The sequence below is a fragment of the Monodelphis domestica genome, chromosome X (genome assembly GCF_027887165.1).
Source record: "Monodelphis domestica isolate mMonDom1 chromosome X, mMonDom1.pri, whole genome shotgun sequence".
Classification (NCBI taxonomy): Eukaryota; Metazoa; Chordata; class Mammalia; order Didelphimorphia; family Didelphidae; genus Monodelphis; species Monodelphis domestica.
The window spans coordinates 34,605,389-34,632,980 of record NC_077235.1 but is presented as its reverse complement, the minus strand read 5'-3'; the positions used below and the strand labels follow the sequence as shown (position 1 = coordinate 34,632,980).

Below are 27,592 nucleotides of genomic sequence, written 5' to 3'. Positions count from 1 at the left end.
CATTCCAAATTGCTTTCCAGAATGGCTGGACCAATTCCCACTTCCACAAATGGTGCATCAGTGTGCTGGTTTTCTTTGTCCCTTTCAACATCTTTTTTGTATCACCTTTGACCATCTGATGAGTGTGAGGTGGTACCTCAGGGTTTTTTCAATGCACATTTCTCCAATTATTGGTGATTTGGAGCATTAAAAAAAATATGGCTACCGAAAGCCTTACATTTCTTCCTTAGAAAACTCTCTTCATATCCTTTGACTTATTGGAGAATGTGTCTTATTCTTATAAATTTGAATCAGTTACTTATGTTATCAGTGATTATTCTGGTTCCTCCCCCCCACCCCCATCCCCCAAAGCCAGGAATATTACATTCTACCTTTCCCCTAGGGTTCTCCAATACCCTGAAGGGAGTTTAGAGGGCATCTAATCTCGACATTAACTGAAGCTAATTTAGGGGTTCCCTCCATCCCAGTTCCATTTAACTAACTTATGAGTCACATTCCTTTTACAAAGGAATATTTACACCAAAAATATAGCGGGAACATACAAACGTTCCCCCAATACTATATGTTATTATATATATGGCTATAATGTTCCCGTAACACTACCTTATGCCCTCATATACCATCAGTACCACCAAGCTCAGAGTCCACCGCCCCACCCCCATCCCCCTTTGTGTTCGGGCACCCCAGGGTCTTAGAGCATACCTGCTGGGCTGGCAGCGATATCTAGCCGGGAATCCGTCTCCGAAGTTTCAGGGCCATGGCGACTCCACTGCCGGCACCAAGATCTGAAAAGGATTAATGAAACAGACTAAGGCCCGGGACTTTTGGAACCATGAGGCCCAGAAAGAACCATCATCTGGGCTGGAAGGGCTGGTCACGGGGTCTGGAAGGGCCAGTCATGGGGCCTGGAAGGCCCGATCATGGGGCCTAAAAGGGACAGTCACGGGGCCGAGACAGTCACGGGGCCTAGAGGGATCACGTGTCCACGATGCGGATGGATATAGGGCCGTCAGCGGATGGATATGGAAAGGTTAAACCTGTCCTGCCTGTCACCTCATGGGCGCTGCCGGGATAAAGGGAGTGCCCGCCAGTGTATACGTGTGACAGTGCCCGGATGTTAACGGTCCAGTCGCGGGCATTTTGAATTAGCTAGCCAATGGGAAGAGGCTCCTCCCACTCACGTGTCAGGGGACTGCAGAATGTGTTCTTCAGGGCGCAGCCATTTCAAATAGGCATGAGTGCCTCCATTTTAGGAAGTCTCTTTATTCCTAACACCCGTTCGATACATGTGTCCCTCTCTTGCTCTGACTCTCTGTCTCTGCCACTGTTTAATAGGTAATATTTTATGCAGATAAAATATATACATATATGTGTATATATGAGATATATAGGATACGAGATGTTTATCGGACAAACGTGCTGCGAACGGGTAGCCCAGTTAACGGTTTCCTTTCCAATTTTAACTCCATTATGTAAGCGAATTGGTCAGTTTGAGCTTCTCTGATATTTTCTCCTATCTGCAGTAGTGAAACGTATCTTCTCCCTTGCTCCTCTAGTTTGTTTATGATGCGACTGTTATTGTGATTTAGGATGCGAGGTGTCAGGCTAAATCTAATTTCTGCCAGACTGTTTTCCTGTTCGTTCAAGCTGAATAATTGAATAGTGAGTCTGTACCCAGGTAGTTGTGGGCTTTGGGGTCCCCTTCCTTCCCATTCTCCCTGCCCCCCACTTTCTCTGAAGAATCTTTCCTTTTTTCCTCCCTCTTCAATGAAATTTGCTAATATCTTTCACATAGCTAGTTTGTTATTTTTCTCCTCTGTCCCCTCTTCTCCAAACTTGCTAATTTCTGTTGAAGGCATCACTAGCCTTCATTCGAATGTCTCAGGTTCATAATCTCAGCATTATTCCATTTTCCTCACTCCCAGTATCCAATCAGTTGTCAACTGTGGCTGTTTCTACTTTTACACTACCACTAGGACTTACCACTTCTCTTCATTCATTCATATGGGCCACCACCTTCGTTCAGGCCCCCATCACCTATATTCTTGCAATATCCCCCTTTGTCTCCTGTGCTGTCCCTCTACTCTAGTCCCTCCTGCTGCCACAGTAATTTTCCTTCCGCACAAATCTGACCATGTGACTCCCCTAACAACCAACCCCAGTGACCCCCTCTTCGCTGGAGGATAAAATACAAATTTGGCTGTTTAACTTTTAGAGCCCTATGCAACCTTTCTCTCCAGCCTTCACAAACGCGACTTCCTCACCTACCCTGTGATCCAGCCAGATTGGCCTTCTCTTGGTCTTTACCATGAATATCCCTTTATGCTTATCTCTGTCTCATATAACCCCCTTCTTCCTAACTGTAAAATGAATCTCAGACACTCCCTTCTGAAGGAATCCTTTCCTGTTCTTCCCAATTCTTAGTGCTCTCCATCCAAAGCTACCATGTATACACCTATTTTGTTTTATATTTACATTTACTCACTTTATATTATATTTATTTCTATATGTACTTGTTTTCTCTTAGAATATCAACTCCTTGCAAATAGGAATTGTCTCATTCTTTGTCCCTGTGCCTAGATGAATGCCTCATGCCTAGTAGACACTTAAATACTTGATGGTTAATATTGGAATTATTCTTCAAATGTTTGATAAAATATACTGGTAGATAGTTCTGGAGTTGTTTTTTTTTCTTTAGTTCATTTATGATATATTCAAGACATTTTTTTTTCAAGTTTCTCTATCTCTTATAGTGGTAATCCGGGTATTTTATATTCTGTAGCTATTTATTTCCTCTAAATTGCCAATTTTGTTGTGATGTAATCTGGAAAATAGTTTCTATTTTTTTCCTTTACTTCTAAATCATTTGTTGTGATTTCTTTGTTTTTACTTTTTATGTTGGCAGGTTTGTTTTCCTTTCCATTTTGAAAAGCAGACTAGCTAATAGCTCATCAATAATGTTTTCTTTTGTTGTTGTTTTTTTCTCCTAGAATCAGCTTCTCATTTCATACATCAGTTCAATGGTTTAGGGACTTTTGGAAATTCTATTTTGGTGTTTCATTGGGAATTTTAAATCTTCATTTTCTAGTATTTTTAGTTGTTTTCCCTATTCATTGATCTTTCTCTTGTTGATGAAAGGGGCTAGATATAGAAAATTTCCCTTCAAGTCTACTTTGGCTGCTTCCCAACAGCTTCTGGTATGTTGTCTCCTTGTAACTTTCTTTGATGAAATTTTCTATTATTTCTATGATTTATTCTTTGACCTACCAGTTCCTAGGATTAACTGAGTCTCAATTAATTTTTAATCCTTTCTTCAAAGGCCCTTTACTGAACATAATTTTTATTGCATTGTGGTCAGTAAAAGGATGTATTTAATATGTCTGCTATTTCTGCATTTGTTGGTTGAGATTTTATGCCCTAATAAATGCTTTCTATCCTGTACTTTGACAGTTGATTTTATTTTTTAATCAAGTGTAGGACTTTATCTTCATGCCTATTGAATTTTATCTTGCTGGGGGGGAAATTTTTGAAAGAGAACAAGCCTTTATTAAGTACATACTTTGGGCTAAATGATTTTACCAATATCATGTCATTTGATTCTCACAAGCACACTGTGAAATGCATACTATTATTATCCCCATTTTAAAGTTGAGGAAACTGAGACAGACCAAGGTTAAGTGACTTTCCCCCTGGGCCACATAATTAGCAAGCATCAGAGGTTGAATTTAAATTCAGGTCTTCCTGGCCCTTTGCCCACCATTCAATCCACCTCACCACTTAACTGCCTCTATTATTATTATTATTATTATGTTCTATCTTTTATTATTTGATTTCACCAATCATTCCAGGCTGCTGAAATGTTTTTGGATCCCCAGTTCTGTCATGATATGTGTCCCTAACAGTTTTGTGCCACCAAGAAATTTGGAAAGCATCCAAGTCATTAATGGAGAAAGCATCAAGCCATTTCCCACTGATCCATTAATCATTACGGTTTATGTGTACTTGTTCCTTCCACCATTTGTAATGCCATCCAACCAGACCAGTATCCAGCCTGATTTTGTCCGTCATCTTACTGAAATCTAGCTGGAGCCACTCTTCATTTTTCCTTTTTTTTTTCTTTAAGTCTTTACCTTCCATCTTAGAATTGATACTATGTATTGATTCCAGGCAGAAGAGCAGTAAGGGCTAGGCAATGGGGGTTAAAGGACTCGCCCAGGGTCACACAGCTAGGAAGTGTCTAAGGCCACATTTGAACACAATACCTCCTCTCTCTAGGCCTGGCTCTCAATTCACTGAGCCACCCCATCTCCTTTTTTTCTTCATTTTTGCTCTGGATTTAGCAGTCCGGTGTCAAGAAAGGCTCTTTGTGACCAGGACACTGTTCTAAGTCCTTACTCACAAACCATCATTTTAGGCATTAACACCAAGCTGAGTGACTGAAAACTTGAATATTCTGCCTTTGACCCATCTCCAGTCCCAGGGTGCCTTTCCTACCCCTCCCAGGACATTTCAAAGATAACTGAAAGGAGGGGCAGAGACTAGGGCTGGAGGCTTCCCAGAGGATGCCATTATGTTCCAGTTACTAAGAAACAAGGGTAAGGCCCACTGATGATTGAAGACCATCGATTCAGACCTGGAAGAAACCTCTGAGGTTATTTGGTCCAAACCTTCTTTTTGTCGATGAGAAAACTGGAGCCCAGAGGGGAAAAGTGATCTTCCCGAAGTCTTTCTGAGCAGGATTCAAGATCATAGATCTCAAAGAGCCATCTAAGTCAAACCCTTCATTTTTATGACTGAAGCCTACTAAGCGTGAGAATCCAGGTCTTATAACTTTAAAGTCAGTATTCTTTTTTTAACTCTATTGTATTACCCCTCTCTGCTGAGACTTAGTCTTAGGGCTATTTTCTCCAGGGTATTCAAGGGAAGCATAGGGCTGGTTAATCTTTGGACAGAATTGCCCATCAATACACAGAGAGATTGTGTGTGAAGAGAGGGCCAGAGTATTCACATGTTTCCTCTCTCCTAAGGACCACCAGCAGTGGTGCTGTGCTATATATTTTACCTAGGGCTGTGTGTGGGCTGAAGCCAGCTCCATCCTGAGCTGATTGTTAAATGTTCACATTGAGCTCTCAGTAATTGCTACAAATCAGGACTCCTTGTTTATTGCTTTGGTGGTTGTCTAGACTTTTGTTGTTCAGTCATTTTTAGCCTGGAGTAATTTGCCATTTCCTTCTCCAGCTCAATTTACAAATGAGGAAACTGAGGTCAGCAGGGTCATACTACTAAGTAAGTGTCTGAGCCAGATTTGAACTCAGGAGAATGAGTCTTCCTTATTCTGAGCCAGGTGCTCCATCCATTGCAGTGTGCCACCTGGCTGTCCAACAATAAAGACAATACTTGGCATTTATATAGCACTTTAAGGTTTGCCCACAGCTTTGATGGCCTTCCTATGCCCTTGGCTGTGTTCCTAAGGTGTCTCTGTTTATGTCTGTCCTATATTGCAGTAGGAAAAAGGCAGAAGTCATTGTCCCAAAGCACACAGCCCTTTCCCTGTCTTGGGCCTGCCTACACCAGAGCTCACAGGATCCTGCCTTTAATTGGTATCTGATGCTGGGCTAACGTGTCAAACATAGATCAAACGCATTGGCTACTGAGAAACCATGGCATTTAAAGCCTTTTGAGACCATCCAGGCAGTTCATGAAAGGGAACGGTTTGAGATAAAACTTGCAAAGTGCATGGGAACCAGAATGTGGGAAGCCCTACATGTTAGGAGTTTGTATTCTCCTATAGACAGTGGGGAGCCACTGAAGGATTTTGAGCAGGAGAGCAGCATGTTCAGGTCTGAGACTTAGGAAAATGATTTGGTCAGAATATATTTTGTTACATTCACTTTGGGGGAAGGATTGGAGAGAAGAAAGACTCAAAGGATCATCATGGAGCCATCATATTAATTCAGACAAGACAAATTGGGGCTCCAGACTAGAGTGGCATCTGTGTGAGGGGAGAGACTGGGAAGGACATGAGAGAGATGTGGCACTTCTAATGACACATGGTAAGACTTGGCAGTATGGTTTGGAAGGTGAGGGGAGAGTTCAGAATGATTTTAAGGCTGTGAAGCTGGGAGCCTGGTGGGTGGCAAAGCTCTTAATTGACTGAAAAGGGGCAGTTTGGAGGAGGGCAGGTTAAGGTGGGAAGGTGAGAACTTGGTTTTGGACTCAATGGTTTTGCTATGCCTATGGGATATTGAGGTGGAGATAGGTGTACGATAGGGGTAATACAGTGCATGACTAGAGTGGGAGAGAGACCAGGGCTGACAGGGATATGGAGATGACATGTAATCACAGTAGACCGGATTTTTTAAGAGTTGCTGCTGCCATGCTGGTTTTCATGGATGGAACCATTTCCCACCCCAAAACTTAATGCCAATGACCTGCCCAGGTTGTTTGTAAATTGTCTCTTCCTACTTGGAATATATTCTCCATGGAAAGCTCTAGAAGGGACGTTAGAAACTATTTCCAAGGACTTACTTCTGTTTACAGATGATGATCTGATTCCCAGAGTGGGGAAGAGAGTTGCCTTGGGTTACACGGGAGGCTAGTGGTCATCAAAGCCCATTCTCAGATGAAGAAACAGTTATAGTCTGTGTGTGGGCGGGTGGTATAGGTATCTAAAGGTAAGTGAAAACAAAGTGATTTGAGATGGAGGAGAGGAGAGGAGTACTTCTAAGTGGAGGGGGAAGGGCTCCTATCAGACTTGGCTTCCCTGGCTCATTCTAAAGCCTTCCCACCGGTACTAAGAGGGGAAAACCCCAGCCCCGGAGCCAGGACCCTTCTCCCTCAGAAGGTGAATGAATGGTTTACCATGATTCCCCACCCAGCTGGAGCATGGTACCACAGACCTAAATAAGGGACCTCTAGGGCCTACTAGTCCACCTTCCTCATTTATAGGTTAGAAGCCAAGAGAGTTGTAGTGACTAGTCCAAGGTAACCCAAGGTAGCAAAGTGTGGGACCAGGAGAGGAGGCCAGTGATACTCAGGTGAAGAGACCTGCCCAGGGCCACAGAGGGATTGGGGATAGAGGTTGCTTTGCCCCATTTAACTTCTGAAAAAACATATTGAATTTAGTTATGAATACCAATCTTGAGCATAAGGTTCTAGGAATTGTCTTTCATTATTTCTGGGGGTAGTTTCAGTCTTTTTTTTTTTTCATTTTTACCTTCTGTCTTAGAATCAATACTAAGTATTTGTTCCAAGGCAGAAGAGCAGTAAGGGTTAGACAGTTGGGGTTAAGTGACTTGCCCAGGATCATACAGCTAGGTGGTATCTGAGGCCAGATTTGAACCTAGGACTTGGCTATCCACTGAGCTACCTAGTTTCCCCTGTAACTTTAGACTTTTCAAAGTTTAGGAAAGATAGGATGGAGTCCTGCTGGAAAAAAGGTAGAGACATTCCTGTAGCCTTTGACACTCATTAATCATCCTTTTCTTCTCCATCCTCTCTTCTCTCTAGGTTTTCTTGATACTGCTCTCTTGTGGTTCTCCTCCTCCCTGTCTGACTACTCCTCTGCCTCCATTACTGAATCTTAATCCTGGTCAGACCCTCAGGGATCCCTCAGAGCTCTAGGTTGGGCCCTCTTCTCGTCTCTCTTATGAATTCCCATGGATTCAGCTATCATCTCCGTGGAAAGGATTCTCATATGTTGGTCCAACCCTCCAGCCTCATGTCTCTTAAAGTGTCTCAAATTGGATGATGCCTCACAGATCTCTTCATTCTGACGTGACCAAAACTGAGCCTGCTGGTCTTTTTCCCAAAAGCCTTCCTCGTACTGCTGAGAGTAGCACCAGCATTCTAGTCACCCAGGCTTACAACCAGGTGTCATTCTCCACCTTGTATTTTCTTTTACTCCCCCCGTTCAATCTGTTGCAAACCTTTACACATTTCTCCCACACTCTTCTCTCTTCGGAGCCAGCCACTACCGTGGTGCAGGCCCTCATCACCTCCTGCCTGGCTGTGGCTGTGCCTGTCAAAAGCCTTCCCTACTCCATTGTATCCTGCACTCAGCTGGCAGATTGATGCTCCTTCTGACCACGGCACCGGCACCGCCTACTCATGAAACTCCAGTGGATTGCTATTCCCTCCTCTATCAAATAGAGCATCCTCTGGCTTTTAACGGCCTTCCTAGCCTGGTCTTTTCTTACCATTCTAGTCTCTATGTCTCACTCCCCTCTCTCCACTCTGAAATACAGTGACATTGACCTCCTAGCTGCTTCTCACACAACACTGTCCATGTTTTGACACAAAAATATATTACAAGGCAGCTAGATAGCCCAGTTGATAGAGCACTGGGCCTGGAGTCAGGAAGACCTGGGTTCAAACCTGTCCTTAGACACTTTCTAGCTTTATGACCCTTAAAGTCACCTAAATTCTGTTTGCCTCGGTTTTCTCAACTGTAAAATGGGGATAGTAGCAGTACATACTGCCCAGAGTAGTTGTGAGGATCCAATGGGATAACATTTCTAAAGAATTTAGCCCAGTGCCTGGCACATAGTAAATGCTACGTAAATATCTATTCCTTTGCTGTGCCCTCCCCTCCTTCTTTTCTGACTGGTTGCCTCCTTCCACGATCTACCTCCTCATTCTTGCCTTGTCTCTTGTCTTCTCTTTCGTGGTCTTCCTTAACCTCAGTGTTGACCTTTTGAGACTACCATGGTTCTAGGAGTCTGTCTACACCCACCCAACCTGATTCTGGTAAAATAGTCCCAGAGGTGTAAGGGGTCTTGGAGGCCCTCTAGTCCAGCCCCCTCATTTTATGGATGAGAAGGCCAGAGAGTTGTAGCGACGGGTTCAGGGCCACACACACCCAGGCTAGCAAAGTGTAGGGCCTGGAGAGGAGGCCAGTGATGCTTCTGAAAAGCATGGTGGATGAAATGAGCTCTGCCAGGCCTGAGGAGAAGCTGGGCCCAGTCCTGGCACATGGGAGCTGCTTACGATATGCTTGTGGACTGAGAGGACGGGGGCTCCTGCTGTGGTGCAAAGAAGTTCTCCTGGGCATTGGGAGGAGCCTTAAAGGCCCTTAGGCTTTGGGGGTCTTGGGTGGGCCCCCTAACACTCTGAGGGCCTGTGGGCCCCTTCTCAGAGGGCATGGTGTTCAGGGCACAAAGTAAAATCCCTCAGATTCCAAGGAAGACCCCTGGCATTGGAATAGTCTCTTTCCATCTAGAACAAGGTGATGGGTCCTAGGTTAAGAACCCCTGATCAAGTCCAACTCCTTCATTTTACAGATGAGGAAATGGAGGCCCAGAGAAGGGGAAAGACTTACCTAAAGTCACCAAGGTAGTAAGTAGCAGAGCTGGATTTGAATTCAGGTCCTTTGGTTCTTAAACTCGGCACTCTTTTCCAGGTTTTGGTCTGCACTCTGCCTGTTGCAGTTGCTGCTTTGTGCTGGGACCTGGACAACAAAATGGAGGCAGGGCCCAGGTTTCCCATCTCTTTGCATGTGGGCTGGATCTCTGATTGCCTTGGGGGGGGGGCCTCCAAGACCTAGGGTGTGTTTGTGTGCTCAGCCATGCCATTTGGCACTCGCCTGCCACCTACTGGCTATGATGGCACACTGCAGTTCTCCAGCTTTCTGCTGCCTCATCCAGGAACACACATGGCCAGTCTCTTTCCCTCCCTCTCTCCTTGCTTCCATCCTGGCCACCCGGCTATGGTCTTATTCAGTTAGAGCTAGAAGTCTCGGTGCCAGCTGGGTCAGCAGGGAACCCCGTGACATCCAGGCCCACAGAAGGCCAGGGCTAGCAGGCAGTTTGACTCAAGACCAAAGTGGGGCAATGAGCTCCCCCCATTACCTCCCTTGGTGGCGCCTCAGTCCATGATGGGGGGGTGCCCTTTGACTCCCTACTATTGAGGCCTGGCCCCTTCCCTCTTCTGGGCATTAGTTGGTTTCCATTAGACTCAGCGAAGTCTACTGAGCCTTCCAGCTGTGATAGTCTGGCAATCCCAGATGAGAATACTTCCTGGCATGGGAAATGCAACACTGCTAAATGACCTCCAGAGATTGCTTCTTAGTAGGCTTCCGCCCCATAATGAAGGAGTCAAGGACTCATGGCAACCCACGTCAGTCACGTATCGTGGACGATCCCGATGGTCTACCTCTCAGAACACCCCTCATCCCGATGCCCCCACTGCTAAAAGTTCCAGGAGAATTCTTCCATTTAGTCACCAGTTGGGCCTGGGCAGAGCTCTTTTGTCAGCCTTGAAAACTACCCTCTGTCTCACCATAGGCTTGAGGATGTAACACTCTTATTTCCTATCTCTCAGAGTTAATACATTTCCTTTGGGCCAGAGCCACTGGGAAAAGCCGACCTGAGCCACAACTGTGGCTAGAATATGGAGGCCTTGCCTCAGGCATCGGCAGGTGGGGATTTGATGAAGAGGAGAGGGCTTAGCACATGTCTTGGGATCATGAGGGAAGGGAGGGTCATATCTTTCATCCAATTGCAAGAGTTGTTTGATACGTTTTTATGGAGTTGAAAGAATTCCCTCATCTGAAGAATGAAGAAACTGAGGCTGGTGACTTGCCACAATTCATAAAGTAAGTTATTCCAAGAGCTGAAACTTCATTCTCAGTTGATTTTTTTTTTATTCTGGTTTCTTTTAGTGAAGGGGAAGAAACAGGAGAGCCTGGAGAAGAGAGAATGGCTGCCCATCAAGGGAAGATAATTGGCCCAGGGTCACATGGGCAAGAAAGAAGCAGTGGTATCTGGAAGGCATCCAGGACCGAAAAGATGAGCTCTCACAGGTAAGAAGAGTCACACAGGCTATCAGAAGAAAAGGCTAGAGGGGAAAGGTGGGAGGCCACTAGAGGTGGCACTGAAACCCTGGGGCTGAGATGACTTGATGGGGTCTTGGCTTAAGATCAGAAATTTTGGAAGAGATCTTAGAGGCTTTTTGTTCTGCCCCTCTTCATCTTTCCAACAAAGAGTTTGATCTCTAGGAATGTGGAGAACATGCCTAAGATTTAATTAATGAAGAAGAATTTTACAAATAGAGCACCATTTGTCAGTCTGACTGTGCTAAATGCTGGAGATAGAAAGAAAAAACAAAGTCAGTGCCTGCCCTCAAAGGGTTTACATTCAAGTGGGGAGAAAACATATATAAATCAGAAAATAGAGGATAAATACAGATGGAAGTAGATGGAAATCCTTGTGATGGGATGCCACTACCAGGTGGGAAGATCAGGAAAAGCTTCCTCAATTTTGTGGCACTTGAAGTGAGTGTTAAAGGAAGCAAAAGTTCTAAGAATCAGAGGTTGAAGAGAGAATTCCAGGCATGAGGAACAGCCAATGCAAAGGCCTAGAGAGGAGAGATGGAGTCTCCTGTGTGAGAAGAAGATAAGTAGGCCAGTATGGCTGGAACAAAGTGTGTGTAATAGAAGGAGACCTGGAAAGGTTGGAGGAGGTCAGTTGTAAAAAGCTTTAATGGGTAAATAAAGGAATTTATGTGTATAGAAGCTGGTGTCTTCTCATAGCCCTTCTCTGGGGCCATGTTTATTCTTTATAATTTGACAATGCTCACTCTTGATTTCTTTGTAGTTGTTCTCTCTGTTTACCTTCTTGTAATAATCATGTATGTTATTTTTGTGGCTCTGTTACCTTCTTTCTGCATCAGTTCATATAGTTCTTGCAAGGCTTCTCTGTAGTCATCATGTTGGTCATTTTTTATATCAAAGTATCATTCTTTCACATTTATACAACATCTGTGTAGCTATCTTCCAGTTGATGGGCACCTGTTTTGTTTTTGTTTTTGTTTTTCAGTTTTTTGATTCTAGAAAAAGAGCTGCTAAAATGTAGTTGGAGGAAAAATTAGGTAGCATGGGGATAGGGCACCAGATGTGGAGTTTGGAGGACCTGGGTTCAAATCTGGCCTTACATACTTCCTAGCTGTGTGACCCTAGGCAAGTCACTTAACCCCAACTGTCTAGCCCATGTCACTCTTCTGCCTCAAAACTGATAGTAAGACAGAAGGTATAGATAAAAAAAAAATAAAAACAATTGAAAGAATCTGGGTCCTTTCATTTTCTCTTTGACTTTCTTAGAGATTCCGTCCAGCAGTGGGGTCTCTGAAACCTGCAAGATGTTAGCACAATATTGCCTAGTGTAATCAGATGGTATCTCCATTTGTAATCATGTAGCTCAAAGGAAAGCCTTAAGTCAAAGGAGAGGAGAGAGAAAGAGAGATGTGGGTCTTGATGTCCAACTCTTTGCTGGTCAAAGGTACCAGGGGCCCAGGGTGGCTTCCAGACCTGACTCTCTCTGAGGCCTTCTGCCAGTTCTCATGGCTTAGGGCCTTCGCGTGGCCATCTGGCTAGTCCTCAAGTTGCACAGGCAAGGCAGGTTCTCCATGCTTTGATCCTAGGTCTTCTGAGTTCCAGACCAGCTTGTTTATCCTTGTAGCAGGCTACCCCACCATCTCCGTGAGAGCTTCGGCTATGGACAGTTCCTGGCAGCTGCTTTTTACGGTTTCCTTCATTGGAGATACTGGAGTTCTCAAGGCGAGGGCCACAGGAACACCCAGAGGCTCACTTAGCCCATAGTTGGTGGCGTGGGGCACCACCAACAACGCTAGCCCTTCCTCTGCCCTTCCTGCCTATTTAATCCCATTCAATAAACATGTATTCAGGGGCGTCTATGCACCAGACACTTTGCTAGGCTTTGTGGATTCAGACACCCCTCTTCTTCCCCCCACCTAAGATAGAGTGCTTGTCCTCAGGGAGATTATGGTGGGGTTTGGTGAAATATATTTGCCTCAGGTAAGTAAAGAGAAAGCAATTTTAGAGGGAAGTTAGGAACACTATAAAGGGAAGGGGAAGGAAGACCTCTTGTAGGAAGAGGTACTTGAGGGGAGCATTTGAAGCAATTAAGGAATCCAAGAGGGAGAATCCTAGCCCGGGATCCAAGTCTTCTGCTCCCCCAGCACATGAATGACTTACATTAATTTCCCATGATCCTGTGAGTTTTAGCTACACCCAGCTAATGCATAGTACCACAGACCCAGAGATGTAAGTGATCTTTGAAGCCCTCTAGTCATTCCCCTTCATTTTATCAATGAGAAGCCCAGAGAGTCGTGGTGACTGACTGATCCAGGGTGACACAAACTAGCAAAGTGTAGGGTCAGGAGAAGAGGGCAGTGATGTTCTGGTAAAGGAACCTGTCCAAGGCCACTGAAGGCTCAGGGACTGCAAAAGGGTGCAGAGTTCCATTTAGCTTCAGAAAAGCATAGTTCATTAAATGACTTTTGTCAGCCCTAGAAACTTTAATGCTATTGTTCACCCTCTTTTCGATACTCTCTTCTCTCTAGGTTTTCGTGACACTGCTCTCTCCTGGTTCTTCTCCTACCTATCTGACCACTCCTCCTCTGCCTTCGTTGCTGGATCTTCGCTCAGGTTATGCTGATAACTGTGGAAGTGTACCCCAAGATTCAGTTCTAGGCCCTCTTCTCCTTCTCCTTCTTTATTTTTAGTACTTTTTTTTGATGTCATCTTTCTTAAATCATCATAGTTATCCTCTGCATCCCTCCCCTTCCCAGAGAGCAGTGCCATATAACAATCAGAATTTGTTTTTAAAGAGGAAAAATGAACTCGACTGCTAAACACATTGACTAAATTTGAAAACAGAGGTAATGTGTTGCACCAGTGGACGTCTCGCCTCTGTGAAGGGGTAGGTTGGGGGTTTCTTTTTCTGTCTCTTCATTAGAGTCATGTTTGATCGTAATGATTTTCTTACATTCCCTTTTGATTTTTGGTGTGTGATTGTTCTTTCCATTTACATTGTTGCCTTCATTGTATATTTTATTTGGTTGGCTCTGTTTACTTCGCTCTGTATCAGTTCACGTAGATCTTTCCATGCTTCTCTGTATTCATCAGATAGCGTCATTTCGTGTAGCACAATAGTATCCATTGCTTTCGTGTTTTGCAGTTTGTTTGTTCCCCAGTCTGTGGGTGTCTACTTTATTTTTAATTCTTCACTATCCCAGAAAGTGTTGCTATACATATTTTAGCATATACAAGAACTTTCTCCTTATATACGGCTTTCTTGGAGCACAATCCAGTAATGGGTCTCTGGTTCAAATGGGATGGACATTTTAATCATTCTATCTCCATACTTCCAAATTGCTTTCCAGGGTGGTTGTCCTAGCTCACTGGTCCACCAACAATGTGTTAGCTTCCATGTCTTTCCACAGCCCTTCCAACGTAGACTGTTGTCGTTTTTTGACTTTTTTCCCAGTTCATGAGGTATGAGGTGACCTTCTACATTCTTTCAGTTGGTGAATCCAACTGAAGCTTACATGGCTTCATTCCTTTATTTTTGAAAAGAAATTCTTTTTTGTCAGTTAAATGTATAAACAATTTGGGACAATTGTTTTCTGACATTTTAGGACTCAGATTTTCTCCCTTCCTCCCTGTCCCCTCTCCTCCCAGAGGCAAGAAGTCATTTGATATAGGTTATACGAGTGTTTTCATGCAATGCATACTACCATATTGATCATGTCTTCATAGAAGACATAGCTCATGTAGTTTCAATTATCATCTGGATGCAGATGATTCTCAGATATCATTGTGTCACCTGAATCTCTCTCCCACATGTCCAACTACCCATCAGACACCTTAAAGCCAATGTGTCTCCACTGGAATTTGTCATCCCCATGCTCCTCGACCCCCATCCCCTCCAAAGCTCTCCTCTTCCTAACTTCCCTATTGTTGTTTCAGGTACCATCATGCTCCCAAGAGCCCAGCCTTCCGACTAAGATGTCATCCTTCTCACTCTCACCCCCCCAGTAGCCAATCAGCTGCCCACCTTCACCATATCTCATTTCTGAACCCTTCTGTCCCTCTCACACTGCAGTCACCCTGGTACCAGCCATCCTCACTTCACTCCTGGACTATTGCAATACGTTTCTTGCTCATCTTCCTCCTTCTCTTCCCACTCCAATTCTTCCTCCACTTAACTGTCAAACTGTTTACCCTAAAGTTTGGGTCTGACTGTGTTGTCCCCCATTCATTAAATTCCATTAGAACTGTATTACTGCCAGGATCAAAGGGAAATTCTTCGTTTGGTTTTGCACATCCTGGCTCTCCTGCTACTATTCCAGTCTCTGTCGGCCTCGATTTCTCCCTTTCTCCATACTCTGGCATCCAAAAACACTGGCCTCCTTATTGTTCTTCACAGCAGATACTTTGGGTCCTGACACAAAGCTGCCTTGTCTGACTGGCTGTGCCCTGTGCCTAGAGCTGTCTCCCACCTCTTCTCTGCTTCTAGGCTGCCTATTGGGCTCTGCTAAAGTTACATCTTCTTCAAGAAACCTTTCCTGGTCCTCTGTAGTAATTCTAGTGCCTTCTCTCTGAAAGTCCCCCATTTTAGCCTGCCTAGATTGTGTGTGCATGTTGTCTCCTCTGTTAAGGCTTAGAGCTTCCTGAGAGCAGGGACTGTTTGTTGTCCTCCCTGGGGATACAATATCCCCAGCACACACAGTGCCCAGCACATAGTCGTTGCTTGATCAGGAGTTTCCCTCTCAGGTGGCACAGACAAGACCCCAGAAGCTGCCTTGTACAGCTTAGAGAAATGAGCCTGGCATCTGAGGATCCCCACTTGGAGGATACCATTTGGACCAAGGGTTTCTGGCCTTTTCTGGGTCATGGGCAGACCCCTTAAGGAATTCCATGAAGCCTACAGGCTCCTCCTCAGAGGCCCTTTTTTTTTTTAAAAAAAATCCTTACTGTCTTAGCAACAACTCTATGACAAAAGGGCAAGGGGCAGACAATTGGGGTTAAGTGACTTGCCCAGGGTCACACAATGAGGAAGTGTCTGAAGCCAAGTCGTCCGTATGCCAGGCCTGGTGCTCCATCTGCTGTCATATTTTTCAATGCATACGATAAAATATTTAGGGTTATAAAAAGGAAACTAATTATGGTATAATAGCTACTCTCTGTGGGTATATAGATAGAGAAATATATAGAACAATTGCCCATCAGACACTTCAAACTGGATCTCACAGACCAATGTCCACAGCTGAACTCAGTTTTGTATATTTATATGCGTATGGTCATGGACCTTATATTAAGAACACCTAGTCAGTTCCAACTCCATTTTACAAATGTGGAAACTGAGGCCCAAGGTTCCCCCTGTAGTAAGTGGCAAAGCCAAGATTTAAACTTGGGTCCTTAAACTGTAAATACTGCCCTCTTTCCAGGGTTTCAGGCTGGGCTCAGCCTGGTACAGCTGCTGCTGTGTGCTGGGGTTTAGAGGACACAAGGGAGGCAGGGCCAGAGTTCTTCATAGGTTTCCCTTAGCAACTGGGTAGCCAGCTATGTCCCCCCCCCCCCCCCGCCCCCCCATCCCTCAGCCATTTAGCTCTGTTGCCACCTGCTGGCCATCATCAAGCACTGCAATTCTCCTGGCCATATTTTGAGAGGCTTCCTGTTACCCTATCCTGGAACACTCATAGCTAGTTCCTCCCTTTCTTTCTCCCTATCTCCATCTTTTATTCCCTTCCTCTTTCCCTGCCTCCCTCCCTGCTTCTCTGTTACCACGAGACCAGCAAGTTAGAGGTGGAAGTCCTCTAGAAGACACCTCAGAAAGACTTGGAAATATTTTGGTGCATCTTTGGTTGGAGTTTCTGTTGCTTAGGGCTGTCTCTTCCTAATAGGGCTTCCCTCTAATTCTCTTTTTACTCCTTTCCTTCTTATTTCTCTCTTAAGGGAAATTTACCTTACCTTACCAACTACCCATGAGAATTCTTTCCTCCTTTGGCTAGATTAGAGTGTTGGTCCCTCTTCCCATCTCCTCCTTGTTTAAATAGGCTTCTCCTTGCACACCCTGATCATATGAGATGATTTCCACAGCCCTCCTCTCCTCCTTTTCACCTTTCTTTCCATTCTTCTTTTAGACAGTCCTGACCTAAGAGAACACTCTCATGCCTAAGACTTCTTCTAGGACTCCTGATGATAGAGATCAGAGGGGACACAAACATCACCTCCCCTTATCTGAACATTAGCCATTTATCCTCATTTAGTCCCTTAAGCATGTGCCTTTGTCTTTACCTCATTACTATTTGTATTATTCCCTTTACTGCTGTGTTTGAACTTCAGAATTTCTATGTATCTCTAGTCTTTTCATCAGGAATTCTTGAAAGCACTCTATTTCATTAAAGATCCATTTTCCTCCCCTATAGGATTACACTCATTTTTTCTGGGTAAGTCATTTTTGACTGTTTCTACCCTTTGTGTGTCTTCTTGAATATTGTATTCCAAGCTTTCCACTCATTCATAGTAGTAGTCACTAATTCATTTGTGATTCGGACTGGCTCCTCAGCACTTGAATTCTTTCTTTCAGGCTGCTCCCAGGATTTTTTCTTTGCCCTGGAAGCTTTGGAATTTGGTTATAGTGTTCCTGAGAGTTTTCATTTTCTAGGTGACCATTTCAGGAGACAACTAGTAGATTCTGTTTCCACTTTGCCCTCTGGCCCAAAGATATCTGCTGGATTTTTGGGGAGATTTCTTGAGGGGTTTTTTTGGTCATGGTTTTCACATAGTTCAGAGATTCTTCTATTGTTTCAACTTGATTGTTTTTTATGTCAGTTGTTTTTGCTATGAAATACCTCATGTTTTCTTCTATTTTTTTCAATCATTTGACTTTATTTTAATATTTCTTGTTGTCTCATTGGCTTCTATTTGTTCCATTCTAAATTTCACGGAGTTAATGTAGGGAAGGTTTTGTACCTCTTGGGCCAAGCTATTACTTTCCTTTTCCAATTCTTTCTTCTATAACTCTCATTTCTTCCCTCTCCCCCCCCTTTAATGTTCTCATTTCATCTAAAAAGTTTTAATTTCTTTTTTTAAACCCTTGTTTCATTTCTTCCAGGAATTCCAGTTGAACTGGTGCCCAAGCTGTTATTCTTTGAGGCTTTGCTTGTAAGATATTTTGGAGTCCTTCTCTTCTGGGTTTGCGGCTCTCCTTTGATTTGCTCAGGGTTAGGAGAGAGCCATTGACCCCTGTTTGCTGAGGATCTTGGATTTTGAGTGGCCTGAGCCCTTGAGGCCATCTAATTCCAACTCTCTCCCTCTTACAGATTTGCAAACCCATCCCCAGGGATTGGAAGTGGTTTGTCCAGGGTCACACAGGAAGCTAATCAATCAGTCAATCTATAAGCATTTTTAAGGCCTTTACAATGTGTCAGGCACCATGCCTAAAGCTGTGTATGTATGTATGTGTATGTATATATATATATAATATATATAATATTATATATATATATATATATATATATATATCAAAGGAACTTGCTCTCAATACCACAGGGAGAAAATATGTTCAAATAAGAATATATAAGATAAAAACTGATGGAAATGGGGCACCTAAGTGTCTCAGTGGATTGAGAGCTAGGCCTGGAAAAGGGAGGACCTGGGTTCAAATTTGACCTCACATGCTTTCCAACTGTGTGACCCTGGGCAAGTCAGTTAACCCCTATTGCCTAGCTCTTACTGCCTTGGAACTTCTACTGAATATTGATTCTAAGACAGAAGGCAGTGGTTTAACAAGTATATTTAAGCACCTGTGTGCCAGGCATTGTGTTATGTGCTGCTAAATCCAGGGAAAAAATGAAGAGGTGGGGGGCAGGTAGGTGGCTTAGTAGATTGAGAGCCAGGCCTAGAAATGGAAGCACCTGGGTTTAGATCTGGTCTTAGACACTTCCCTAGCTGTGTGGCCCTGAGCAAGTCACTTAACCCCCATTGCTTAGCACTTACCACTCTTCTGCTTTGGAACCAATATACAGTCTTGATTCTAAGATGGAAGGTCAGAGTTTTATTTTGAAGAAACCAAACCAAACAAAAACAAATGGAAGGAGATAAAATGTCACACAAGGGGATACCACTACCAGGTAAGAGGAACATGAAAAGGCTCCTGAATGAGATGGCACTTTGAGCTGAGTGGTGAAAAATCCAGAGATGCTACCAATCAGAGATTGGGAAGGAGGAACATTTTGGTCCCCGGGAACAGCCTGTCAAAGGCATGAAGATGGGAGGTAGAATGTTCTGGGCAAGGAACAGCAAGGACTCCTGAATGCCTGTATTGCATTGTATATATAAAGAAGGGATTGCAAGGGGACTGGAAAAGTAGGAAGGGACTCAAACAGCTAAACAGAGGACTCTCTCCATAGCCCCCTGCACAGAAGGGATGTGAAGGTGGCTTCTCATTGCTATTATCTGGGGCCATATTTGTCTTTTGTCATTGGGCAGCTCTCTTTCTTGATTTCTCTATGGTTATTCTATTTGTTTGTAGTCATTGTGTGATTGTGTGTGTGTGGTTTTGTGGGCTTTTCATCGGTTCTTAGGAATCTTTCCAGGGTTCTCTGTATTCATCACATTCATCATAAAGCACAGAGCTGGAACATTCTATCACCTCCATGTGTCGCAGTTTCTAGAGCTACTATTCTCCGGCAATGGGCAGCTAATTTTTGTTGGGTTTTCTTTTTCTAGTTCTTTGCTACTGCAGAAAGTGCCTCTCTAAATATTTGGGAGTTTCGGGGCCCTTTCTTTATAACTGTCCGTGACGTCCTTGGAGCATGTGCTTCTAGCCCCAGAATTTCTGGGTCAGAGGCCCGGGACATTTCTCCCACTTTCTTTGCATAACTACAAATTGTGAAAGGACCCTTGGTCAAATGTTTTCCCTTGTCTTGTCTCAGCCCCAACCAGGGGAACATGGAAGATGTTTTCACCCCATTTCCCCCTTCTCCACCTGGAGATGTGGAAGGACAGGGAGCCTTTGTCTCCAATTTGTGTGTGTATAGCTCAGTTTATTGAAAGTAGAGGAGAAAAAAAAAAGGAGTCCTTTGACTCGGTTTCCTGCTGTCAATGGCTCTGGGGGCTCCAGATGGCTTCCATGCCCCACTCTGTCTATTCATGGCTGCTAGGTACCCCAAAGGATAGAGTGCTCACCCTGGAGTCCCCAAGACCTGAGTTCAATAGTGACCTCAGATACTTAGTAGCTGAGTGACATCTAGGCAAGCAAGTCATTTAACCTCTGTTTGCCTTGGTTTCCTCAAGTGTAAAAATGGAGACAATTAGCACACCTACCTGGGAGGGTTATTGTGAGGATCAAATGAGAGATAATATTTGTAAGCCCTCAGCACAGTGCCTACAGAAAGCTTTTCCCCTTTCTTCTAGCTCTGGCCCCCTCCCATTTCTCATGGCTCTCTTAGCTCTATAGCTTAGCCATCTAGCTAGTCCTCAGGTTTCATGGGCAAGGAAAAGAAAAGGGCATGTCTTTGGAAGGCTCTGGTCTTCCACAGTCACAGGATGGCGGTGTGGGTAGTAACATGGTACATTGGGCAGGGTGTCCAATTGGGGGTCAGGGACCCAGGCTCACATCCTGAGCCTCCCACTCACTGCCTGGGCGATCTCAGAAAGTCCTCCAGCCTCACTCGGCTAGTTTCCTCATCCATCAAACCAGGGGGCAGACCCTGACCCTACCACCTCTAAAGCAAAGCTGTTTCCAGCTCTCAATGGACTACCCTCTGATTGTCCCCTGGACAAGCTGAAAATCTCAGTCCTGGAGCTGTCCTTCTATCTCATGGTGCTACTGGTAAAAAACAAACCCCCCAAACCCAGTCAAACCCACTGAGGCAAAGTCTTGTGAAGAGAGGACGGGGACCGGTAGGGAGGAGTGGTGTGGAGGGGCCTAAGAGGAGAAGAAAAGGTTTGAAATTGTTGCTGGGCTCAGGAGGACAGGGAATCAACGAGGAAGGCGTGAAAGGATGGCCATGCCCATGAGGTGAGATTGGGACACGTCCCTCTAGAGTGGACTAAGCATGGTTTGGAGATTTTCCCCAGCTCCATTCGGCAGCACATTAAGGAAGTAATTCAGGGTTGGAGCTTGGGAAAAAGTCTGGTTGGTCGACTAAGAGGAGCAAAGGATTTATCAAAGAGTCATGGATGGCGTAAAGTTGGACTGGTTCAGTCAGGATTGAGGGGTCAGAGGGGAGAAAGTGTGGCCAGATCAGGGATGAGGACCTGGGGGAGTGAGAAGAGTGTAGTCACACTAAGGGCAAGAACCTGGGATAGTAATGAGGATGGGGGGTCAGGTGCCAAGGGGAGGACAAAGAATGGTAGACACTGAGCAGTGGAGTGGGGGGAAGCCATGGGAAGAAGTGGGCAGGCAACAGCTCCCGATCAACTGAAGGAGATTCAGATTTCATCTCCAAGGTTGGATCCCAGGCCCTCTGACTCCCAAACCAGCTTGTTGACCATTGTACCAGCCTACCCACCATCTCAGCAAGGGCTTCAGCTGTACCACAGCACCTGGCAGCTGCTATTTACGGTTTCCTTTGCTGGAAATACTGGCATTCTTGTGTGAAGGCCACGGGAACAGCCCCAGAGGCTTACTTAGTCTAAAATACCTATGAGGGAGAGCCCCAAGGTCCTCTGCCCCCTTTTATTTAATTCAATTGAGCAGACATTTATGCAGGCCTTTCTATTCCCCAGGCTTTGGGGATTCTGAGCCAAAAACCAAACCAAAAAATCCCGAGTGCTTGGCCTTCAGAGTTTATATTCTATTGAGGGGAAACAACAGGTAAGTAAATATACAGTGTGTTCTGAGGGGAAGTCAGGTCTCCTGTTGGAGTTGGTGCCTGAAGGAAGCCTCAGAAACAGTTGGGGGAATCCCAGAGTCCTAGCCCAGGAGTCAAGACTCCTTCCCCCATTTATGAATGACCTGTATTGGTTCACCATGGTTCTAGGAGTCTGTCTACACCCACCCAACCTGATTCTGGTAAAATAGTCCCAGAGGTGTAAGAGGTCTTGGAGGCCCTCTAGTCCAGCCCCCTCATTTTATGGATGAGAAGGCCAGAGAGTTGTAGCGACGGGTTCAGGGCCACACACACCCAGGCTAGCAAAGTGTAGGGCCTGGAGAGGAGGCCAGTGATGCTTCTGAAAAGCATGGTGGATGAAATGAGCTCTGCCAGGCCTGAGGAGAAGCTGGGCCCGGTCCTGGCACATGGGAGCTGCTTACGATATGCTTGTGGACTGAGAGGACGGGGGCTCCTGCTGTGGTGCAGAAAAGTTCTCCTGGGCATTGGGAGGGGCCTTAAAGGCCCTTAGGCTTTGGGGGTCCTGGGTGGGCCCCCTGGCACTCTGAGGGCCTGTGGGCCCCTTCTCAGAGGGCATGGTGTTCAGGGCACAAAGTAAAATCCCTCAGATTCCAAGGAAGACCCCTGGCATTGGAATAGTCTCTTTCCATCTAGAACAAGGCGATGGGTCCTAGGTTAAGAACCCCTGATCAAGTCCAACTCCTTCATTTTACAGATGAGGAAATGGAGGCCCAGAGAGGGGAGAGGACACAAATAGTAAGTGGTGGCAGGGCTGGCATTTGAACTAGAGGCCTTTGGCTCTGACACAGCATTTTCCCAGGTTTTAGCTCTGGGCTCTGCCTGGTCCATCTGGTACTACGTTATAGACCCAGAGGACACCAGGGAAGAAGGACCCGGGTTCCCCACTGACTTCCTTTTGTAAATGGGAGCCCCAGGGTGTGTTTGTGTGGAGGCCCACACTCATGGCCTGGGTTTGGCTATTTACCACTCTGCTTCCCCCTGCTGGCCATTGTTGTGTACTGCAATTCTCCTGGCCTTATTTGAGAGGCTTCCTGCTGTCCCATCCAGGAGCACAGCCAGCTAATTCTCTTTTTCCTTTTCCCTCCTTCCTGCCTTCTGTTCCTCTCTCTTTTCTTCCTTCTCTCCCTGCCTCTCAGAGATCAAGTAAGGGGTGAACGTCCCAGTGCCTGCTGTCCCACCAGCGGACCCTTGTCGCGAAGTTACGACACACAGAAAGCCAGAGCTAGCAGACAGGGCTACCCCTTCCTTTGACAGAGGACAACACTGAGGACCTTAGTGGGGAAATGACCTGGGAACACAGATGTCCTAACTCCACTTAAGTCCTGTGCCCTTGGACTTCCTAGTTCTGCGGTCTGGGCCTTTTCTCCCTTTTGCCAGTTTCTTCCTCCCTAAATGGATGGGGACAGGGATGACTGGAACCAGTAGAATTGTCGTTAGGAGAAAGGTTGCCAAGTATTCAGTGCGAGCACCTACACCTCTGGGTTATCAATCAGCGTTTCATATATTGTTGGTGTCAACGTCTAGACTTCAGAAGTGGTGGCAACCATGATAATGCTGCAGATTATACAACCACCTGAAGAGAGCCACTTACTTATTCGCTGTTTACGGGTTGGCTGGACTAAATAATTTCGAACAGTCTTGCCAGTGTTCCAGTGCCAGGTTAGAGTAGTACCAAATGGAGTAGGCAAGTCACCCGTTGGGAAGGAACCCATTGTAACACACCTCCATGGCACACATGGGATTCAACCAGATAAAACATGTCAAGGACTGAGATCCTTTGGAAATATATCATGTACTCTAGAATATACAGAGTATTTCTCTGTCAGGGCTCACAAACTGATAACTAACTCATGAAATTCTGAATCTGGGGTAAGCACATCCAGCTCTTTGGATACTCACCAGGCAAGGCCATGATTGATTTGCAGCAGGAAATAGGGCAGTGATTGCACTTTAATGACCACAGAGAGCACGGGGGCAAAGAGCCCAGCAAGGCAGACATAAGTGGTAAGAGGGGTACAGAGGCAGATGGTGAGACTTGTGGCCAGGGAGTGGGATGGTGAAGGAAGGCAGTGAAGAAGACAATGGGGAGGGGGGAGAGGCAGAGAGCATCACTCCCATATTGGCAAAATTTCCAAGTTACACCTCACAGTTATCAGCACATTTTGGATGGTGTGCTCTCTGGAATTTGTTACATATCACAGGACCCAAAGACCCTGAGAGCAGAGGCGAGGTGGCTTCTGCTGGTTCATTACCATCCCTCATGCCTGGAATGCTCTGCCTCCCAACCTCTGCTTCTTCCAATCCTCGGTTCAACTGCCACCTCTTCCAGGTGGCCTTTCTCGGGCCTCCTGCCTATGTAGGAGTACAGAAGGTATTGGCAATGCCTCTTTCTATGACTGGAGAGTAAGAGATCAGGGCTGATAGATGGAGATGAAACACATCTTCATAGGAGATTTCAGGTTGGGTACGAGTTCTTTTGATGAGCCATGAAACTGATCAATATAAACCATCTTCCAACCATCAGTTTGATACCAATTATGTGCCCAAAGTTGGTTTTAAGTTGAATGCTCCTATCTTAGAATACATTGTCCGTCCCCCAGAAGCCTAACCTGGTGGCTGAATTTCCAGAATGTCCTTTCCACTCTGAGCCACTTGGGAATGGGACAGGACAAGCCAAGGCTAGTGGCCCAGAACCTTCCATTAAGCAGGCTATGATGCTGATAAAGCAGCCCGATCAAGTTTGACCTGTCTAGAGACTGATTATAGGCGATTTAGAAGACTTTTTCATGTGCTTATTGATAGTTTTGATTTCTTCATCTGAAAATGCCTATTCATATCCCTTGACCATTTGTCAGTTGGGGAATGGCTTGATTTCTTGTACTTTTGATCCAAGTCCTATATTCTATTCACTGTAGCACCCAGCTTTGGGTGTGAGCAAAGAACAAGAATGGTCTACGAAAACAGCAGTTAGATTAAAATGTAATTGAGAAATGTGTAACAAAATAAATAAATATACAGTACAATAGAAATAATGTTAATTTGAGGTTTTCCAAGTCACCACATAGCCCACAGTGATCTGTTTCTATGTGAGTTTGACACCATAGATCTAATGTCAGTTAAGAGTTAGTCACCAAGTGTCCAAATGGATTCCTCCTCATTCATGTGTTCTCTTTCCTGCATTTTATTTGCTCAGGGTCATGACAGAACCAGTGCCCACCTTTAGCTAAGGTTCATAGATTTTGAGCCAGAAAGGCCCATAGAGGACATCTAGTCCCACCCTTCTCTTTTTGCAGATGAACCAACTGAATGTCAGGGATGATGGGAGGCAAAAAAACAAAAATGCCCAGGATAACACCAGAGGTCAATCCTGAGGCCAATCAATCACTCCAGGACTGCTTTTAAAATGTTTACACTGTGCCAGGAACTATGCTAAAAGCTAAGGATACAAAGAAAAAGCTAAACTAGTGCTTGCCCTCAAGGAGCTCCACATAAGTCAGAAGGTAGAAAGGCTAAATGCAGCTTGAAGGAAATGGAAAATCATCTAACAGGATGCCACTACAAGGTTGGAAGACCAGGAAAGGCTTCTGGGAAGAAGTGGTAATTGAATTGAGGATTAAAGGAAGCAGGGATTCTAAGAATCAGAGGTTAGGAGGCAGAGCATTCCATACATGAGGAATGGTCAATGCAAAGGCATGGAGATGGGTGGTAAAGGGATGCAAAGAACAGTGGGTAAGTCAGTGTGGCTGAATTGTAGAGGAAAATATAAGAAGATTGGAGAGGTAGGAAAGGGCCAGGCTGTGGAGAGCTTTCAGTTCCAAGTGCAATACATCATACATGTAGCCCTTTTCAGTTCCTACCAGCATCAGGTCAATACCCTTTGTGGTTTGTGTCCCCCAATATCTCCCAATTGTATCTCATTATTATCAATGCCAGTGATTAGCAGCAATTATCTATTTAACCAAGTATTATCTCAGTATATCAGTAGGCAACGGGATAGTTACTGAAGAATATGACAAGAATTAAAGTACCAAAAAAGGTCCCTTCCAGTAAGATCGACTCTTCTCTCCATGCCTCTGTCCCTGATGAGAGTGGGTTCCAACTTAAAGTGACAAGTAGGCCTCCTTCCCACCACCAAGTTCTTGGGTGTTGGACATAGTAGGAAGCCAGTGGAATTCTTTTAGCAGGTTGGTGATAGTATAAAACCTATACTTGAGGAAAATCATCTTGACATGGATTCTAGTGGGTCAAGACTGGACACAGGAAGACCAATGACAGTGGCTCATGGCAATAATCCATGTCAGAGGAGATCAGGGTCTGAAGGATGGTGGTGGCTATGGGAGGGAAGAGATGTTGTAGAGCCCCCAGACAACAAGATGATGGCTGCCGACTGGTCTGAGGAGGGAGTGAGGAAGAGAAGTCAAGGAGCTGAGAATCTGAGTGACTGGAGCATGAGTTTGGAGAAGAGTAGTAAGTTCTGTTTTGGACATTTTGAGTTTGAGATACCAAGGGGAGTCCAATTCAAGATGTCTAATAGACCATATGATTGATAATATTTCTTAAGGGAACATAGAAAAAGAGGAAGAAGAGAATGTGATTGGCAAAAAGCAATCAACACATTTTTAAGAGTATGAAAATATGCACTGGCAGGGCATCACGATCCACTCCAGGTACCTCTGCTCCTGGGTAAAGCTCACATTGGTAAAGTACTTAGGCTTGGGAGTTCTAAAGTGCAATAGGACTAAAGCTGATAGGGTGTCCCCACTGCGGTGAGGGGCCAGATACGAGGTCCCTAAGGAGAGGTAAAAAGTTCTAAGTAATAAAAACAGAGAAGGTCAGAACTTCTTTGTCACCTGGTATTAGGCCTGTGAATGGCTGCTTAGCTTCCAGTTTGACTGAGATAGGTCACAACCCTGTCTCTAATCTTCCCTTTCTTTCTGTCTGTCTATCCCCCCACCTCCTCCTTCTCTGTCTGTCTCTCTCTCATTTGGAGAAGGAAATGGCCAACCATTCATATATCTTTGCCAAGAAAGCCCCAAATGGGGTCACAAAGAGTCAGACAGGACTAATTGACTAAACAATGACTAAACAACTACACACACAGACATGCACACCCTCCATTCTTCTTTGGGAAGAGATATAAATAAAAATTTCTTAAATGCCTACTATGTGCTGGGCATGGTACTAAGCACTTAATAAATATTATCTCCTATGATCCTCACAGTAACTTGGGCAGGGGGGAATGTGCTATTATGACCCCATTTTACAATTGAGGAAACTGAGGCCAAGGTAAGTGGTTTGCGCAGGTTCACACAGCTAGTAAATATCTAGGACTCTGCAGTCTTCTGTCTGTCTGTCCTGAGTACTGCCCAAGTGCCATGTATGTTTGTCCTCTTGCCCTATTGTTTCTGAATGTTTTCTGGTGGTCATCATGGTGGCTATTATTTCTTTGGCTCTGCTTATGTCACTCTGCATCAGATCATGGAAGCTTTCACCACACTTCTCTGTATTCATCACATTCGTCGTTCCTTATAGCACTGTAACTTAATTCCATCGTTCAGGTGCCATGCTCTCTTCAGCCATTCCCTGGTCCATGGACTTCTGCTTTGTTTCTAGTCAATGACAATAAGTGTTGTGGTAAATGTTTCAGTGTGTATAAGGCCCTTCTTCCTATCAATGGGCTCCTTGGGCGTGTGCCCAACCGGGGAATCTGGGGCAAGGGTCTGATCATTTGAGTCCTTCCTTTTATTTGCATAATTCACACTATTCCACATTTGGAAGGGACACTTTGGTGAATGTCTTATCTTCTCTTGACTCTTAGGTCCAGAGGGAAGAAGAGACTTGCCCAAGGTCACAGAGCTGGGATTTGAACTCAGAACATTTGACTGTAAATACTGCACTGTTTCCAGGCTTTAGGTGTGGGTTCTGCCTG

General features: G+C 45.0%; 1 protein-coding gene and 1 long non-coding RNA gene across 4 annotated transcripts in view; one reads left to right on the top strand and one right to left on the bottom strand.

Annotated features, from left to right (window-relative positions):
• HMGB3 (high mobility group box 3) overlaps window positions 1-18,894 on the top strand; it is a 52,148-nt gene extending 33,254 nt beyond the window's left edge. The window contains exons 4-5 of the transcript XR_008914337.1: window positions 10,661-10,801; window positions 13,360-18,894. The gene's annotated coding sequence lies outside the window, so the exon portion shown is untranslated. The remainder of the gene's footprint in view (window positions 1-10,660; window positions 10,802-13,359) is intronic.
• LOC103106546 (uncharacterized) overlaps window positions 1-27,592 on the bottom strand; it is an 81,078-nt gene that overhangs the window by 33,971 nt on the left and 19,515 nt on the right. Inside the window, exons 2-3 of one of the 3 annotated variants that reach the window (XR_008914784.1) lie at window positions 6,529-9,448; window positions 703-785 (exon numbers count right to left, since the gene is read on the bottom strand). This is a non-coding gene — a long non-coding RNA (uncharacterized LOC103106546). Of the gene's footprint in view, window positions 1-702; window positions 4,875-6,528; window positions 9,449-27,592 lie in introns of those variants that run through there. The other 2 variants (XR_001625480.2, XR_001625479.2) reach the window with 2 other exon arrangements.